Consider the following 10,881-nt stretch of genomic DNA (forward strand, 5'->3'; position numbering starts at 1 on the left):
AAATTTCTCTTCATTAATAATATGGTCAAATAAGAAGAGCACCTTACATTTGCAAAGTCTCTAAACAGAAATTCTAAAATAACATAGACTATTAAAAAAAAAAAATAATTAAATTGGGTAAACCATGCTACAACCCTTTGGTTGATAAATCAATTAAATACAATTAACTGACATTGTGTTTCTTCGATATTTTGCATACTGTGAATGTAGAAAAGTAAAGGCTTCGATGTATTTTTGAAGACTTATGACGAACTGAGCGCTGCTGCCCTCTTGTGAATGTACAATGTTAGACTTTGACAAATATGTATCACTTTCACTTTAAAAAAAAACAAATACCACAAAAAAACACTGAATATATTAAATAAAAATGTAAATTGGAAACGTGCCTATTAAAGTTTTGTTTGCGCTGCTCTTATTCCTCATAGTAATGCCAGAGCTTGTTGTGGGTTTTGTATTGACACCTACTGGTCTGGATGCTTTGAAGTTTGTTTACTGCATGCTGCTGCTTCATAGCGAATTTGTTGCCTTTTCTTTTTCTCCGATGCGCTTCATACAACACTCATCTGAACTTGTGGATTCAGTCAACAATAATTTCCACGTTGTTTCAACGAGGTTTGTTTCATCACTGCAGCAGCCTATTCTATCCTATACTGTTTGGACATTTTGTTTTTCCACTCTGTGTGTTTGATTTGCTTGTTTTTTAGCCTATATTTAAACTGACCACTGGCCAGTGTTACATAAAGTAAAGGTATTCTTGTTATCAGGGCCCAAGCACTAAAGGTGAGTCATAGGGTGGTCACCTGTCCAGTTTTAAGGCAGACCTTTGGGGTTTAAAATAGGCAGGCCTACCATGTCAGCACAGCATCCAGACCCTCATTTATTCCTTTTAAAGGGACAGTTCACACAAAAATGAAGATTATCCCATGATGCATTTATTTGAGGCTTCAAACGTGCCCCTGTTTAGCTTATTAGAGCCAGGATATTTTTAAATATATCTCCAATTGTGTTTGTCTGAAAGAAGACAAAGGTCTTGAGGGTGAGTAAATCATGGGCTAATTTTCATTTTTGGGTGAACTATCCTTTTAAGATCATCACTGTTTTATGCCCAATGGTGAATAATTAATAAATAATTAAATGTAAAAAAAAAATGCTATGTTAATATTAAGTGGCGTACATTTTAGATACAATATTGTCGATATCGACTGATTTTTCTTTGTTTCAAACAGAGTCACAGCAGAAGTCATTCCGCATTTTTGAATCAATCCAGCGAGATAATGATTCACTGACCCATTCATAGAATCAGGCGATTTGGACAAATGGGTTGAAAGCCTCAGTGACTGCATCTGAAATCGCATACTCTCTTGAGTAGGTACTTATTTTGAGTCATGATTTTAAGTATTACTTAAAGGGATACTCCACCGTTTACTCCACCGTTTTGTTGGAATGTTATTCCCTTAACTAAGACGAGTTGATACATACCTCTCTCGTGCGCTTTTCTAAGCGTGTAAAATGGATAACTATATTGTATGGCGGAATACCACAGCAAGTGCTCGGGAACACTTTGACTTGGCGCAGTAATATCTTCACCCCGCTCCCTCTCCTGTAAGTGTCACGTTGGTTCTATTGACGGAAATAAGAGGGAGGAGGAGAGAGAGCGGGGGCCGGTGAGAGGACTTTTCACGAATGAAGATATTACTGCGCCAAGTCAAAGTGCTCCAGAGCACTTGCTGTGGTATTCCGCCATACAATATAGTTATCCATTTTACACGCTTAGAAAAGCGCAACGTTTTGTTTTGTGTCGCCGTCCTAGGTCGAGTTACACTACTCGTGTAACTGTATTTAAATAGGGAAAACGTGGAGGTGTTTGGTAGCTTCTCTGCTTGGCCCCTATTGAATGAACTGGGCTAAGCTAAGTGCTAATAAAGTTTCGCCGCGAGAAAGAGGGATTTAGAGCATGCACTGAGACGAGAGAGGTATGTATCAACTCGTCTTAGTTAAGGGAATAACATAGTTTAATATGAAAAAACGGTGGAGTATCCCTTTAAAGGTGATAAAGAGGATCTTTTCGTCGACTGAGAATCCAAAGACTGTTACTGAGTTTTTGAAATGAGCGCATGCGTAAGAACAACCCCCCCCCCTCCTTTTGAGGGAACGCCTCCCAATCTCGTGCACGAGTACTGGAACACGAGTGTTTACCACCGGCATTCGCTGTATCGTGTTAGTGGATTCATTATGTCGGACTCACCGCAGGTAACTCATAATCTGCAGTTGTTACTCCTGTCTCCGCGCCTGTGGAGTGTGGAAAGTTACTGGAGCGCACAGCCGCGCCCGTCTCTCACAAGGAACGTCATGGCAGTGATTGACAAGCCAAGGGGCCAATCGTTTAAGTGATGATCGCGTAAATGATTGGCTGATGTTTTTAAGGCCCTACCTCGTGCACAGATGATGTATATTAATATTATTACTTTCAGTGCACCTAATAGTCTTTTATCAGTTAGTAAAGACAGTTTCAAGTAATATTGCAAAAATGTATAAACAAAACATCCTCTTTAGCACCTTTAATGACCTCTAAAAAAAGTAGTATGACTGTGCTTAGTATGAATGTAATCAGGTACTACATTTACCATGCTGTCATTATCATGTGACCTACCAGCATCAGTTACGTTGCTTCACCACCATTCACAAATCCTCTCCCATGGCTTCATTGGGTAGTAAAGTGTCTATCGTATGCACACTTTCGTATTAATCTTTTTGGAAGTAGTGCAGTAGATCATCCGAGTACTTTTTGCCTACTGTTTTATGAGTAGGCCTACTGTGAATTCGGACATACATCTCTTTGTCACATACTGTTTTTCACCTACTATATAGTAGGGAAGTATGGGATTTCGGATGCAGACATTGCTGCCACCTACTGTCGGTTTTAGTTTCATAGTTTAATTCATTTTTCCCCAACATTTAAAGGGGACCTATTGGGACCTATTATCTCCTATTATTGGGAAATACCAGGGTCTGTGGTTCTACCATTGGAGAAAGCATAACGGCCAACTTGGATTAGACGTGCCTTGATAACCAATCATATTACAGCCTTGACGTCCTTGAATTTCTTTCAGTTGTGCAACAGTCAATCATTGTTTGCGGATACCATCAAGATGAATGAGAATCGAATCCTAAATTTTAGCCGATAGGCTATCTATTCATTAAATGATACGCTATTTTCCCATGTTATTCAACGTTACTGTTGATGTATCATTGAAAAAATCAATGATAATATCATTAAATCAACATTATGAAGTGATGTTGGTTCAATATCACGATTGCACCCGCATTTAATGGTGAAACAATGGTGAACAAAAAAATCAATGGTAATGCTATTGAATCATCATTTATGGAAGTAAATTAATGCCAAATGTTTTTGAAATAAAAAGCTTGTTGAATTGCTCTAACTGAAAAAAAAATATGCATTACATTAGCTGTACTTGCATTTAGATGCACTGTATTTTTAAGGCTTGCATTTTTATGGGCTGAAATTCAACACAGTCGTATATTTAAGCTGTGAATATTTCAATTAAAAATATTTCACACACATTTTCATTATTAAAAATTAAATAATTCATATTCACATTTCAAATTTCACTTCCAAGATATTTATTCTGTTTAAAAATACAACCTATAAAATTCGACTAGCAATTTTCAGTCCATTTTATTTCACTTTACAAATTCGCTTCCACAAATTCAGTGGCTCAAATTCGGCAGAAAATTCAACATTTCACATCCGGGAACTGCAGGAAGAGCAGTAGAGTGCCGATGCATCATCTCTATCTGCTGTTAGTCTTCTTCACCAGCAGGTGCCGCTAGCGGCTGTTTAGGAAGACCAAAGCAACGCTAGTAAGTCATTCATTCATAAAAACGGATTTACAGAATTAGAGCAAGCGGTAAGTGAATGTGTGATGATTATCAGGGCCAGTATAAATGCAGAAAAGCTGATAAAGACACAAAAGCTGCATTTATGTTTAATTCAGTGTCTTTACGCTTACTTTCCCTGTGTAGCTACAGCTTTCTCTACAGTGAACAAGATAACGTTATTGCCCGATGCTGGTGTATAGATCAAACGTTAAATCTGAGATAGACATATATTTCTCTCTGTTGTTTAGTTTCCTTAACTTTATATCACAGCGCTGTGTTGTAATACTAGGGCTTCCCTCATCCGTCATAGCTGCCATCAGGACATATAAACTCTTAACACAGCTTAATGGACTCGTACAGTGATATAAAAGACCAAACTCGCACCTCATTTGTGATGTAGGTTAGACTATATAGGCTCCAAGAAAGCAGATACTGGCATAAAGTTGATTTGACGCTGAACGTTTGATTATGATATTCGCAAATTTAGGGACCGTCTCTAAAGTTACGACATTCTGTATTCACGTTTCTACCTTCTACCAAACTCTTGTAGACACACATGCACATATACATATTCAAACACACCCCACTCAAAGTACATGCATATATACTATTTCTTTTTTTTTTTTTTTACACGTTCATCACACAATTTTTTTTTACTTTGTTCATTTTTTATTTTACCTGATCATAGATTATCCTGCTTATACAAATTTTAAATTAAATTTAGAAATAAAATTAACTAAGTAGAACTAATTGTGTGATGAATGTGTAAAAAAAAGAAAAAGTATATGTGCATGTACTTTGAGTTGAGTGTGTTTGAATATGTGTGTGTGTGTGTGTGTGTGTGTGTGTGTGTGTGTGTGTGTGTGTGAGAGAGAGAGAGAGAGAGAGAGAGAGAAGGGTGCATCACTCTTCGACCTGGCACCTATAGATGAACACTTCACAGGTAGTTTTGGTGATTGTAAATCATTCTCATCAAATGCTATTGAGCTTTAAATTATGGCATTTTTTTGTATGATCCAATACAGAAGTGAAATACATAGCAATCTTTACATATTACTTGACAGTTTATTTGGAAACACTTTACAGTAAGGTTCATAATGTATTAACTAATGTGAACTATCCATGAGCAACACATTTGTTGTTGTATTTGTTAATCTTTGTTAACGTTAATAAAAATACAGCAGTTCATTGTTCATGTTACTTCACTGTGCATTAACTAAAGTTGACAAATACAACTCTTGATTTTAATAATGTATTAGTAAATGCTGGAATTAACATTAACAAAGATTAGTAAGTGCTGTAGAAGTGCAGTTCATTGTTCGTTCATATCAACTATTTAATATAAAGTGTTAACTTTTATTGTAATAAACATCAAAAATCTAAAAGGTTTGCATTATACCTGACACCTAGATTAACAATTTACAGTTGGTTTTGTGACTAAGTCATTCTCTTTAAATGCTATTGAAGGTAGAAACGTGAATACATAATGTTGTAACTTTAGAGACAGTCCCTAAATTTGCGAATATCATAATAAAAACTTTCAGCGTCAAATCAACTTAATGCCAGTATCTGCTTTCTTGGAGCCTATATAGTCTAACCTACATCACAAATGAGGTGCGAGTTTGGTCTTTTATATCACTGTACGAGTCCATTAAGCTGTGTTAAGAGTTTATATGTCCTGATGGCAGCTATGACGGATGAGGGAAGCCCTAGTATTACAACACAGCGCTGTGATATAAAGTTAAGGAAACTAAACAACAGAGAAAAATATATGTCTATCTCAGATTTAACGTTTGATCTATACACCAGCATCGGGCAATAACGTTATCTTGTTCACTGTAGAGAAAGCTGTAGCTACACAGGGAAAGTAAGCGTAAAGACACTGAATTAAACATAAATGCAGCTTTTGTGTCTTTATCAGCTTTTCTGCATTTATACTGGCCCTGATAATCATCACACATTCACTTACCGCTTGCTCCATTTCTGTAAATCTGTTTTTATGAATGAATGATGACTTACTAGCCGTGATCTCGTCTTAAACAGCCGCTAGCGGCACCTGCTGGTGAAGAAGACCAACAGCAGATAGAGATGATGCATCGGCACTCTACTGCTCTTCCTGCAGTTCCCGGATGTGAAATGTTGAATTTTCTGCCGAATTTGAGCCACTGAATTTGTGGAAGCGAATTTGTAAAGCGAAATAAAATGGACTGAAAATTGCTAGTTGAATTTTATAGGTTGTATTTTTAAACAGAATGAATATTTTGGAAGTGAAATCTAAAAGGTGAATATGAATTATTGAATTTTTAATAATGAAAATGTGTGTGAAATATTTTTAATTGAAATATTCACAGCCTAAATATACGACCATGTTGAATTTCAGCCCATAAAAATGCAAGCCTTAAAAATACAGTGCATCTAAATGCAAGTACAGCTAATGTAATGCATATTTTTTTCAAATAGTGCAATTCAACAAGCTTTTTATTTCAAAAACATTTGGCATTATTTTACTTCCATAATCATTACACTATGATTGATTCTACATCACTGATGTTGAATCAGTATTGAAATGAATGAAAATAATCAATGGTAATATTGTTGAATCAGCATTACACTATGATTGATTCTACATCACTGGTGCTGAATCAATATTGAAATTAACAAAAATAGTCTTTGGTAATATCAATGTCCATCAATGTTGATACTAAATCAGTTTTGTTGAAACACTGAAAATACAACTGAAATGCAATTAATTAAATTGTATTTAATTTTTAATGAAATTTTTTTTAAAGGGATAGATCACCCCGAAATGAAAATTCTGTCATCATTTACTCATGTTTACTCATTTACTCAAGTTGTTCCAAACCTGTATGAGTTTATTTCTTGTTGAACACAAGAGAAGATATTTTAAAGAATGCTGATAAACCAGTAGCCATTGATTTTCATTGTAGGAAATAAAAATACTATGTCAGTGGCTACCGTCAAATGATTCTTTATCAGTTGACGGCTGATTCCGCCAGCATTCCTTAAAAAAATATTCTTTTGTGTTCAACAGAAGAAAAAGAAACATATAAAGGTTTGGAACAACTTGAGGTTGAGTAAATGATGACACAATTTTAATTTCAGGCTGAACTATGCATTTAAAGCTGCATATTCACTATATTTAGACCTTAATCTCTTTAAACAAAATAGTCATGTCAGTCACTTTCTCAATAAACACAAAATGTTTTTCTGATTGTGTTTCAGTGAAAACAGGCTACGTTCCTCAAATTTAATAGTGATTCAGGAATATGAATGATTACCTGATTAAGCAGTAATCAGGGAGCAGGAGGTAAGGCACAGGATAGCATCAAGTCCCAGGTCAGGTAATTATGCTGTCGACAACAACTCAATGTATAATCAATGTCAGCATTATCAGGAGGGTGCTTCTCATTTTGTTTAATTGTCCATCTTCATGCTTTCACTCCTACTAAAGGAGCAATGTACTCTGCAAGCACTGTTGGATGCAAGACATGGGCTATGTGTGAAGTGACAATTTTGCTCATGTTCATGTCTCTTGCACTTCACAAAATCTGTTAAATGATGTTAGAACTTTATTCAGGAAATGTAGAAAAATTGATGCTTTATTGAAGCACTTAACATTAATTACAGTCAGTAACAACACAAGTCAAACGCAAATAACAAGCATGCAAAACAAAGGAACAGAGAAATAATAAGGTAGATGCACCATTGTTTGAAACTGTGCTAGAGAAGTCATGTAGGTATGTCAGATGGTTCAACACACAAGACATCTGTATAGGATACACCTGTGTTTTCATTTCTAATGAGGAAGCATCAATTAGACTACTGAGTGGTGCACATGCAAAACCAAAATGGGCATTTACCAATCAGTGGCCAATTTCAAACTACAGTACATTAAATGTTTTTCAACCATTTTTCAAAAGACTTGCTAAAATCATGGCCCACCCATCTTGTGATCATCAACTACAAATCACTGTTACAAATCACCATTGTGTGCTGTCGACTTGAAAATTTCAATGCTGATCCAACACACTTTAAACATTGAAATTTCAATCTCAAACAAAATAATGGTTTGGATCAAAACTCAACATTTTATCAATGTCACCATGCTATCTGGGTCATGCTCCTAACCATAACCAAGAGTTTTAACACACTACTAATGTAACTCAACCGGGCCTCGCTTTTTCTTTTTTTTGCAAATGTCTTGGGCAGGAATTACTTTGTAACATTGCAGACCTTTTTCATGCTTAAACAGCAACATTACACACTAAAGAAATTTGAAAATGTAAAAAACATAACACGACTTCTCTTTAAATATTGCTATATTCATGGTATCTTAGCTGCAATAAACAGTCTGTGACATCATACCCACGTTACCCTCGATTTCTGGTTTTATTTTGTAGAAACCTACATATGTCAACTACATATGACAATGGTTCAAATTGTTGAATAAAGTCATTATTTTTGTTTTGTTTTTGCGCACAAAAAGTTGATCTTCCCTTAATAACATTAAGATTGAACCACTGTAGTCACATTGCCTGTTTTAACGATGTTTTTACTACCTATCTGGACCTCAAAAGGTGCAATGACGTTGCTGCCTGCAGTTCAGATACCCTTGGATTTCATCAAAAATATCTCCATTTGTGTTTCGAAGATGAACAAAGGTCTTACACGTGTGGAACGACATGAGGGTGAGTAATAAATGACAAAATTGTCATTTTTGGGTGAACTAACCCTTTAAAGGTGCCGTAGAACGTCTTTTTAAAAGATGTAATATAAGTCTAAGGTGTCCTCTGAATGTGTCAAAATACCCCATAGATTTTTTTTTTTTAATTCATTTTTTTGCTATTTTGCCTATTTTGGGGCATCATTATATGCGCTGCGGCTGCAGCCCCTTTAAATTCTCGTGCTCCCTGCCCCTGAAGCTCGTGCTTGCCTTAAACAGCATAAACAAAGTTCACACAGCTAATATAACCCTCAAAATGGATCTTTACAAAGTGTTCGTCATGCAGCATGTCTAATCGCATAAGTGGTATTTATTTGGATGTTTACATTTGATTCTGGATGAGTTTGATAGTGCTCCGTGGCTAAAGCTAACATTACACACTGTTGGAGAGATTTAAAGAATGGCGTTGTGTTTATGAATTATACAGACTGCAAGTGTTTAAAAATGAAAATAACGACAGTCTTGTCTCCGTGAATACAGTATGAAATTATGGTAACTTTAACCACATTTAACAGTACATTAGCAACATGCTAACGAAACATTTAGAAAGACAATTTACAAATATCAATAAAAATATCATGATATCATGGATTGTGTCAGTTATTATTGCTCCATCTGCCATTTTTCACTATTGTCCTTGCTTGCTTACCTAGTCTGATGATTGAGCTGTGCCCTGATAATGCCTTGAACATGAGCTGGCATATGCAAATATTGGTCGTACATATTAATGATCCTGACTGTTACGTAACAGTCTGTGTTATGTTGAGATTTGCCTGTTCTTCGGAGGTCTTTTAAACAAATGAGATTTACATAAGAAGGAGGAAGCAATGGTGTTTTAGACTCACTGTATGTCATTTCCATGTACTGAACGCTTGTTATTTAACTATACCAAGGTAAATTCAATTTTTAATTCTAGGGCACCTTTAAATCTAAAGACAATAAAAAATTAATCGCAAAAAAAGACAACTTTTGAACTACTATACGTTTTCTGCAGATTATATTCATTTCCCATAATTACTGATGCTCTTCACAGTCATATTTTAGTAGTAGTAGTAGTAGTAGTAGTAGTAGTAGTTTGACAAGGCTGGTTTTAAAGTCCCCCTGTAGTCATTTTATCCCTTAAAACTCATCTTTGATCACCAAAATGACATATTTAAACATTTTTTCCTGTGAAAAAAAATCTTTATGCCTTAAAATATCCATAATGTAACTCCACACCCTTGCTTCATTTAGTATATGCAGATGAATGAACATGCAAATTAACCCCTCCTCCACTCACTCAAATGAGTTCACAATATTGATCCACTCGGTCAACTTTACTGTAGTAAACGCTACATAATGGCAAGTGGAAATAGGCCTACTGGTTTAATTCAGCCATATACAGTATGTCTGAACCAGAAACTGATTCAGAAGAAGAAGTGGAAGAATTAATTATACAGGCTCGTCTAAAAGTCGATGTATCCAAATGGTAATGCATTTTATCGCTCTACAAAGTAGGACGTGTAATTAATATGATTGGCCTTTTGCTTTACTATGTTATTAAACAGCTAATAATGTGTTGCTAATGTTACACAAACCATGTTCCCATTTGCCATCTCAGTCTGCCTTCTAAAAATCAGTATCCTTAGAAATGCTTTGAACAACTTGGAACATCAGTGAAGAAAGGCATTAAAGTTCATCATAACATCGTTATACATCATATACACATTTCACCCGCTATAATGTTAAATTTACACGATTTTCATATCAGTATACTGGGAACCTGGCTTCTCTTGAAACGGTGACCCCACTGCTTCAGAGCATAGCACGCCCGCACTTTATATTTGTGACATAGAGAACAAGGGCTATTTTAAACCACGCTTTTGGTTCACTGCAGTTTTAAGGAGAAAATACTCAGCAGTGGTGTTGACGGATGAATTTGCACATGGTTTGTCTTAAAGCTTATTAAAAACACCACAAAGACAAAAACAACATTAAAATCTTGATTTTCACCACAGGGTTGCACTTTTTGCAACTTTTAATGTAGGCCTAGGCTTATATCTTTACCACTACAATACAATATTTAAGTAGGCTATACAAGACGTAATGTTTTGCTAATATGCAAATTGTTTTCCTGTGACACATTAAGTTGAATGAATGAAACACGTAATACTGCATTTGGGGCTGAGAAAATCATGATGGGATTGAACAGACAGCAAGTAAAACTGGATGAATGGAATGAAATATCCACTAGA

The sequence above is a fragment of the Chanodichthys erythropterus genome, chromosome 16 (genome assembly GCF_024489055.1).
Source record: "Chanodichthys erythropterus isolate Z2021 chromosome 16, ASM2448905v1, whole genome shotgun sequence".
Classification (NCBI taxonomy): Eukaryota; Metazoa; Chordata; class Actinopteri; order Cypriniformes; family Xenocyprididae; genus Chanodichthys; species Chanodichthys erythropterus.